This window comes from Gasterosteus aculeatus, chromosome 4, assembly GCF_964276395.1.
Source record: "Gasterosteus aculeatus chromosome 4, fGasAcu3.hap1.1, whole genome shotgun sequence".
Lineage (NCBI taxonomy): Eukaryota > Metazoa > Chordata > Actinopteri > Perciformes > Gasterosteidae > Gasterosteus > Gasterosteus aculeatus.
Window position 1 is genome coordinate 12,835,623 of NC_135691.1, and position 9,202 is coordinate 12,844,824.

Consider the following 9,202-nt stretch of genomic DNA (forward strand, 5'->3'; position numbering starts at 1 on the left):
GCGGTTTGTCATTCGTGTGCAGCAAAGCATCAATGCGAGGGAAAAGTGGGCCACGGGGACACAAAGTACAATTATCCCCGAGGAAATATGTCACATTACCGACATCTTTTGTGATAAGATTTCCTCACTCGTGCTTCCTAATGTCTCCTTTCCAACAGCGCAGCTGGAAACAAAGGCAGAGCTATGGCTTGTTAGGTCAGTCCTGGATTCTTTTTTAGACATTGATCATTGATCTGCAGGGTAAATCACATGGGTGTCATTAGAATCGACCCTGAGGAGTCTCAGGGTGTAGTATGTGAGTGTGTACGCTGGATAATGACCCTTCTTGAGGTGTTATTTCAATGGCCAAACAAGTCAAATTATGTGTTGCAATTAGGCAGTCCTGCTCAAAAAATGTTGTAAAGTTGAGGATGCCTATTGCAAAGTAAAATCCAAAATGTTTTCTCCTTTCAATTCTGGGAATTTCCAATGTTGACTTGAGAGATATCTTGGTCATACAAATCAGTTAGAGATTCAAAGAATGTCAATTTCATATCCTCGGTGAATTGCTAGTCTTCAGCAGCAACAGAAAATCTCTCCATTTGACAATCCATTATTTGACACGTTACTATGTGCCGGGCTACCAGCGTCAACAGTAAATGCTTATGTCGCGGTTCGCTTTTGGAGTTGGGGCTTCTGTTGAATTTGAAATGCATGGGTGTGTGTGAAGCTGGTTTAGATTGAAAGCGGATGTGATTAAAGAGAATAAGAATGCCAGTTGAATGTGTGGTGTCAGAAAACCTTGAATCATTTAGTAATTTTCAACATGGCAGGGAGTTCTGCCTCAATCAAAAATCTTCACATAAAAGGGGGAGCGTTAAATACAATTGGGTAGCATTTGCCCTGCCCCAGTCCTCGCTTGTTGGTTGTGTACCGCTGTGTAAAAAAACACATACGTAAGCCGTGGTAGTCCCCAGAATGAATAAAACAAACCTGGACAGACTTTAGTTTGACTGGCTTTCTGCAGCCCACAGCCTACTTGTCAAAAGGCTTATCCAGGCTTACCTTTCTCCGGCCTAACCATTTTCCTCTTGTTTCCTTTCAATCTCAACTCTTCCTCCCGTCCTTACTCTTATCCTCTCTGATCCCCTGCTCCATTCCGGCTACTCACCGAGAACCGTTTCTATCCAACGGTATCATTTCGCTCTTCAGCTTCACGAGCCAACTGCCCACCATTATTATGTCATTCAACGGCTGTACTTAAACCTGGCTGAAAGGTCCTACGAGAGAAACTACAACTTTGGAGTCTCTCGTCCCAAATACACCTTCCTGTCATAGTGGCTGCAGAGACAAGGCGATTGTCACTTTCCGGGACTCCAGAAAGAATTGTATTTAAAATGTAAAAAAAAAAACAGCCTGTTAAAGATCACGTTTCAAACTGCATCCCACATAGTATTCGTCGTCTAAAAATAATATGCGATCACGGATTTTGGAGCATATTACTTGGGCAGTTTTAGCATAAACCCTCAAATCTGTGCTACTTAAAGGATCAGGAAAGTGCCCAAAGGATCCCTCTGGTGATATGTGGTCGCCCACCTCACCAAACTCCTCAGAAACAAAACTTAAGATGAAAAAAAAAGAACACAAAACAAGAAATGCATCAAAATCTCAAGCACCTCACTTTTATATTCGCCCACAGACGTTGGTTCATCAGACCTGCTGCTTTGGGGGACCGAGCCGCGGGGCTATTTCTGCAGTGACCCAGATTTTCAGGTGAAACGGGATTCATATCAATATAATGAGATGCAGCGATTCAAAGGGAACGCATTAGATCAAACAAGCCCGTTTAACATGGATTTTAAAGCCTGACATGGATGCACTCACACTTTCGAAACTAATCAATGAGCTATAAGTGTTGTGTTATTGAAGCTCCCAGAGCTATGCAAAGTGTGCATCTTGCTTTTAAAAAAAAATAACACAGAGAAAATTCCCTAGTCTAATTTCCTTCGATGGTAATTTTGTCAGATTATTATCAAGTCAATTTCCTGGAGCCTGTTCTTACACAAAGTGATGGCATCATGATGGAATAATTGGGAGAAAGCTTACAACTGTGCTGAGGACGGCTGCTTTCGGGAAGAATGCGGGCACAGATGGGCCCTGAGTTTGATGGAGGTATTTTTTCCGTTCTCAAAGGCTATCAGGAGGCATTGCCAAGCTGGCAAGAGATATGTCAGGAGCAGGTCTACACCACCAAAATAAACCGATGCCAAAGCTGGGCCCATCCTATTAAGGTGGAGGGTTTACAGTGAGATTATGGCCCATTTAAATGCTTCACACTGTAAAATGCATTACTATTAAAAAGACAGATTTAGTTGCTTATTATTTACTGATCTGTTTGGCTTTAATCTCACCAAACTATTAAGGCTTGTGGAGACTACAACTACCACAGGACACAGTGGACTTCCATCAAAGGGCCGACACACTCACATTCACAATCAATACCTTCAGGCATGTTAAGAGTCTCCAGTCAACGTAATTTGCATGTACGTCAAACGTGGGAGGAAATGTGAGCCAGTACAAAGTGAGCTGTGGCCACAACTGAGCCAAGGACACGTCTTCCTTGTTGTTTTGGAGTATTCAAGGGCGTTAATGAGGCCTCCTCGGGTCATCAAAACTGTAGTTTACACTCTACTGTATTTCAGGATGATTCCAGTATTTCTTTTATTTTATATTCTTAAAGAATTTACTGTGAGGCCAGAATGAAACATTTAAAAAGACTCAACAGCTCAATCAACGGGGAAAATGCAGAGGGAAAATCATTGTTTGCTTTTTTACGTGGGTAGTCAAAAAATGACAAGAGGGTTATGTTGTGTGAGGATTTTGACTATTTCTTAGACAACATAGTCGTCCTCACTGGGATACACTGTTGTCGACTGGGCTTTGCATTTACAGTATGATAGACATAATAATTTCATCCACTCGCCTGGATCCTCAGGAGCCAATTTAGTCAGCTAAATAGGCAATATCTCCGTGAGCAAGAGCTTTTCAACGAGTAACATCTCTGCCTAATGCTTTCTCCGTGTGCTGTCAGGAATACAGGTGAAAAGTGCAGTAGAGAGTCTTCCTAAAAACTGATAAAAAAAGGAAGGTATAGATAAATGCTTTCCCTAATATTTACGACTTGCCTTTGAAATTACACGACACACAGCCGCTGGATTCAATTTCAACACTGATTTGGTTAAATCTAATATCTAATCACAAATGGTGAATAATTGAAAAAGGAGAGAGAACAGAAGCAACCGTAAAAAGAGTATAAATGAGTATATGTAATCCATGAGACTACTCATAAAGGCGTCTGTCATTAAACGACAGACAGTTTCCGGGGAGAGCCTGTGTGTGTTTTTTGAGCATCTGTGTGTGTGTGTGTGTCCGTGTGTGGGACAGTGAGGAAGGATCTCTATTAATTTCTTGCATTACCGCAGTTATTTCCACTCTCTTCATCACCAGCAGCATGTGCTCTGTGAGATTTAAAATATTTAAATCTGTAATCTGTCAGCATTATGAGGTTAACACACACGTCCGCACGACTGCGTTCCTATCCGTCACCGAGCCTCGCGCCCCCCCCCACCCCCCTGCATGCATCAAGGGGACCTGACGCGGCCTTTTGTGGCTCTGGCAGGAAAATACTCAGCGACCGGTGTCGGTAATTTCTCAACAGCCGTACGGACATGCTGCCCGGTGCCTTTGAGAAAACTCAGGAAAATGTGTGCAGCTGCGAGTGAAAAAAAAAAAAAAAAAAACGTGAAAAGAGAAAAAGAAAGCGGCGCGAGAGGAAGCCTCTGAATGTCTCCCCAGTGTATTTGACCCAGTGACTCTGGAGGAGTTCTTCCTTGTTCCTCTACTACGGTTTAAACTGGCATTCATTATTGATTTGGTGGCTCAGACTCTTACGCAGCAGGGTCTCACGAGTGAGCCCAAATGTTTGCTTAGTTTTGGCGCAGTTGCATTTATGGCCCCGCTCACACGTTGTTGCACCTTTTCTCACAACACAGTGCCTCATTGTCCTAAAACTCTGAATTAATAACCAAGAATGAATAAATTGAATGGGATTAAAACGACGGTGACCCATTTATGAATATTAGCTTGATGGAAGACACTCCATCGTAGCCCATTTAGCCAGCTCCATGTCATGTCTTCATACGACAGGCTTTTACTAAGCTCCTTAAGAGCCTGCCCCTGGGGGATCGGTGGTAGGCTGGAGGTACTGACTCACGCCTTATCTTCACTCATTTACCCCACGAATTAGACGGCCCCTTCGCTCCCGTGTCCTGCCAGACCCACACAATGCTCACGCCAAGAAAATGAGGTGCGAAAAGGGCCTCAGCGATGGTTTAGTTTGGATAAAAAGCAGTGAATCGCACACTGCCGCCACTCAACTTCACCTGCACAGCAACGTTCATCCCCGGGATTTGAACGCGTGTTGCTTCCCCCTTGTCACTTGTCTGTCTGTCCTCAAGGTGGATTAGGCAGAGTGAAATGCAATTTGAAACATTTGGATTAAAGGGGACTTTTGGTAAACAAACAGGCAGAGCTTCACCCCCCCAAAAAACTTGCCTTAAATTCTCTGTAAAGTTCAAATGAGATGGCGAGCTGCAGATGTGTGACTTGCAGAGGACGGCAAAACGCAGGGCCCCAGAAGTGGACACATGAAGTGGAGGGTGAGTCGTTTGTCGCATCGTACCGCGTCGCTCAAAAGGCCAATGCTAATTATTGCCTGGAAATAAGTGTGACACTTTCCCAAAGTGCAATCAATCGGAGCGTCAACCAACCTGCATGCATGACTCCTGCACGCCAGTTAAAAAGGTCGTCCATGTCTTTTGCATGTTCGACAATGAACCGAGCTTCATCCCGATCTAAGCTTATGTAATTCAGTGCGGCTTTGCATCTGAGAGCCTCTCTCCCTATCATGGCAGCCTCCCACTCCCGCCTCTCCCTCGCCGTCTCTGTCTCTCTGTGATGCATTTTTAAAAAGTCCCCTTTAAAAAGGAAAACAATTGAAAATAGCTCCTCGCCGCTGCTGCGTGTTTGGTTTCGTCCCCTATTTTCAACCCCAGCAGGCTTCATCCGCTGCCTGTGAATTATTGAGTGTGAATTTTATGATTAATAAATAAATAATAAATAGAAAACTTCTGGCAGACAGTGAGTGATGACATACTGTGTGACATCTGCTTTGTAGTTGGAGCGCCGATGTCCAAAAGAATCGTGTTTACTAAGCAGACATTGGTCTTTGGCAGGGAAACCTGTTAGTCAGGGGAGATGTTTTTGGGCCACGAACAATGGAAAATCTCTTTTAAATATGTTATGTGCAGTAGACTTGAGGCATATCTTGGTGCCTCGGGCCAAAAACCGTTTTGTTAGTCAAACAAAGACTATTTCATTTTCTCACAGATTTAACAAATATGTCTTATTCATTATTAAAATGAATACGAGTGTGTCTTGTGAAATGTTGCTTGTTTCCTGGGATACACAAACATTCACGGTGTATTATTAGTAATTATATGACAAGAGGTGTGATTTAATTTCGCGAATACAGTTCATGAAATATGAAGAGACAAGTTTATCCTCCATCATTAGTCACTGTGCATCTGCGCCTGTAGTGAGATTATGAAAGAACTCAGTTGACACATTGCAATACACGCTTTGACGTCTTTCAAATGAGCTTTTGTTGAGGCCAATTTAAAACCTGCGGGACTTAAATCATTAACATTTAAGTGGTAGCGTTAGAACCGATTTCTCTCACGAAAGAAATGTCTTCTACTGCACCAAGAGAAAAGGTCTGCTACGTAAGACGCCCTCTAAATCTTTGAAATGCATTTAGTTTGCTTGGAAATGTATTGAAATCTAATATCCATTACATCCAAATTCTCCACCGTTGCCTTTTTTCACATTGCAAAGTGGTGCAACCAGTCCAGAACAATGACGGACTTGTCTTCAGGTGTTGGAGGGTGAGGGGACATAGTTCCAGAAGGTCACAGGTATCCATTTGGGAAATTAATTAGCTGCTGCTCCTGCTGCCTCCAAGACAAAAACAACGTACAACACAATGAAGAACACGAAAAACACAAATAACCTTCCACAGCCTCCCTCATATATGTGCAAAGACACACCGAGGTGCACGCCCCCCCCGTCCACAACACGTCCACAACACGTCCGCACACGGGCGCAATAACGAGGCCAATGCGGGAAGAGGCTCCGAAGGCCAAAAAACAAGCGGGCTCCCGGGCCAATGAGATGCGCCCCATCCATGTTAAGTCAGGCCAAGGTACACTCAGGTGTATTCCCTTTAGGTCAGGACGAAGGCCTGGCTGACCTTTGAGGCAGACAGGGGGGAGTCTCACAGGGTAAACAATGGACTCAGCGCTGCACTTTGAGGCGCTGCGCTAGCGTGTGCGTCTGTGTCAGTGATCACATGTTGTCCACTTCCCTGTGTTTGGGCCCCCGAGGCTTCAAGTCCGACGTGCCTGGCTAACGAACACCTTCAGCGGGGTGGCGTTCTTTGTAAATATTCTCCAACGGCGAAGCTCCGGTTTTAGCTGCCACGATTGTTAAACAGCTCGAGTACAAAGCCAGGAAATTAAAGAAGAAGAAGAAGAAGAAGAAAAAAAGAGAGAGGGAGAATGGATATTAAAACAGCAGGGAACTTGAAAAATAGCAATTTGCTGGACTGGAATACAAAGTCTGAAGGGCCAGGAGGAAAGGGAGAGCGAGAGAATTCATAAACAGCTGAAGCAGCGGCAGCGGCATGCACAATCCTTCGCATGGTGTCGGAGACGCGCATACAATATGAATGAACGCAAATTGGCGGCGAGTCCAAATCCAGGGAGTGCTAATCAAATTTCATACGGTGGTTTTTAAATGCGTGCAACAAAAAACTAGAAATTGTACGCGTCTGCGTTATTATCACCCATTAAGGGCTTCTGTCATCTTTAGTGCGGTGCGGATGCCAAAAGAAAGGCTGGATCGCTTCCTAAATGCTTCAGGTTTCAGGGACACATTGCTTATTCAAACAATCACCATGACAACTCTTGCTTGACATTTTTTCTCCCGCTTCGCTTTTTTGGGGGATTTAACTCTCGCAGTTAATTATTCTCTCTACCGTTGACTACAATGAGAGCCTTTATCTCCAAGCGTCCGCCGTGTGTCCAGCAATTTCAAGATGGGGAGAAAGTACACAGCGCTTTGGATTCATACTTTCTTCTTCCACAAGCCGTTGGGGCATGTGGTTTCTACAGCTGTCACAGGAATTAGAGAGATGGGAAAGTAAGGTTCTTTACCACCACGAATTGAGCGCAGTTATGGAATAACTCAAAAGATCAATGGCGAAAGGAGGTGGGTTTATAATCTGCTATTAGAGCAAATCTGAGTGATGAGGACCGCGGGAGTAAGTTCACTCTTGTTGTTACTATGAATGACAAAGAAATATCAATAAACCCCATGAATTGTCACTCGGTATTTACATTGAGCGCGGTATTTATTCTCCCATTACCTCCAAAAAGAACCAATTTATGTCTAAAACAGAATAGGAAAATGGGGATTCCCTTGTATGCTTGTTGTTGATCCTGCAGCTCCTCGGCACAAATAACCTGCAGCAAACTGGTGCCGGATCCCAGTCTCATTAAACACACAACATCTCATCCATCCCGCGCTTCTCCCTTCTGTCAATTCTTCTGTTGCCTTTCCGTTCAACTTTATAATGCATTTGCATAAAGTAAGTCACCGGGCCATTTCATTTGCGTTAAAGAGAGAGAGACAGACAGACAGACAGAGAGACAGACAGGGAGAGAGAGAGAGAGAGAGAGAGAGAGAGAGAGAGAGAGAGAGAGAGAGAGAGAGAGAGAGAGAGAGAGGGAGCAATGAACATGTGAGAGGGGGAGTGAGAGAGAGAGAATTGCGCGTTGCTGCTCCATCACACACACAAGATGTCTTTATGCCTAAGTAACAAGTGCTCTAAGCAATTTGTCACATTATTGATGTTCTGCATCAGTGCAGAGTTTCAACACGTTACATCTGGCAGCGTGGGTAGGAGACACACACGCGCGCGCGCACACACACACACACACACACACAGGCGTCCACATTCCTTGCCTCTAATGAGACTCGAGGTAGTCCGTTCAAGTCACACACACGGAAGAAAATATTAATCCAAATTGTTTTTTTGGGAAGCTGAGCCGACGTGCTTCGTGCAGGCGAAACGCGCTGCGTCCATGTAGCTCCATAAATGTGTATATATACATAAATAAATAAATAAATATATATATATATATATATATATATATATATATATATATATATATATATATATATATATATATATATATATATATATATATATATATATGTATCACTCTTTATCTTTACGGGTAAAAACACAGTACATATATAACAACTACATCCCGACGTGCCCGTTTCCTCCCGCATCTCCTTCAGAACTCAGCCTGGAGATTTCTCCCCCCGCTGCTCATCAAGTAGCATGAAATGACTCACCTGGCCGGTCCAGATGTAAATCCCCCCATGCCTTGCTTTTTTCCCCCTGAAAATAAGAGCCGGGATAATGTTTCACTGTTTTCCGGGTGTTCACTTGCGGTCGGGTATACTCCAAATATCCGTGTACAGCGTGCGCACTGCTTATGTTTTTCGGGAATGACCTTCCTGTGGAGCGGCAGCGTCTCTCATTGTCCTCCTCTCCTCTTAACGTCCCCGCGTTATTGTTTTGTTGTTGTTGTTGTTGTTGTTTTGTTTCGTTTCCAGCAGAAAGCTCTCCTCCTACTCCTCCTCCTCCTCCTCGTCCGGGAGCGTCTTGGTGCTTTTAGCCTGGACTCCTCGGCTCAACACGAGCTTCGCGGGAGCGCGCGGCGCGACCCCGGCTCGATATTCCGGAGCGCCGATTGGGAGATGGAGAGGAGAGTTACTAGGTAACCAAAGGCGCACGCATCATACATGAAAAGCAGCGCAGGATTTATACCTCCCCACTGCTCTGCCCTTCTGGACTGTCGTGTTTGACAGGTCATCAAAAAAAGCGCTTTCTTTCTTTCTTTCTTTCTTTCATGTTCCACTGAGGGGCCACACTTCACTGTCTCCAGATAGCGTCCTATTAAAAGGAATCCTTCTTTCTAGGGCAGTTTGGTCCTATGGGGATGTTTTTTTTTTTTTAATTTAATTTCTC

The 9,202-nt window shown here is 44.2% G+C and overlaps 1 protein-coding gene across 2 annotated transcripts in view; it reads right to left on the reverse strand.

Moving 5' to 3' along the window:
• The window catches only part of nlgn3a (neuroligin 3a), a 113,182-nt gene extending 104,266 nt beyond the window's left edge, over positions 1-8,916 (reverse strand). For both annotated transcript variants that reach the window (XM_040172497.2, XM_040172498.2), the window contains exon 1: positions 8,524-8,916. The gene's annotated coding sequence lies outside the window, so the exon portion shown is untranslated. The remainder of the gene's footprint in view (positions 1-8,523) is intronic.
• Positions 8,917-9,202: the final 286 nt, after the last annotated feature.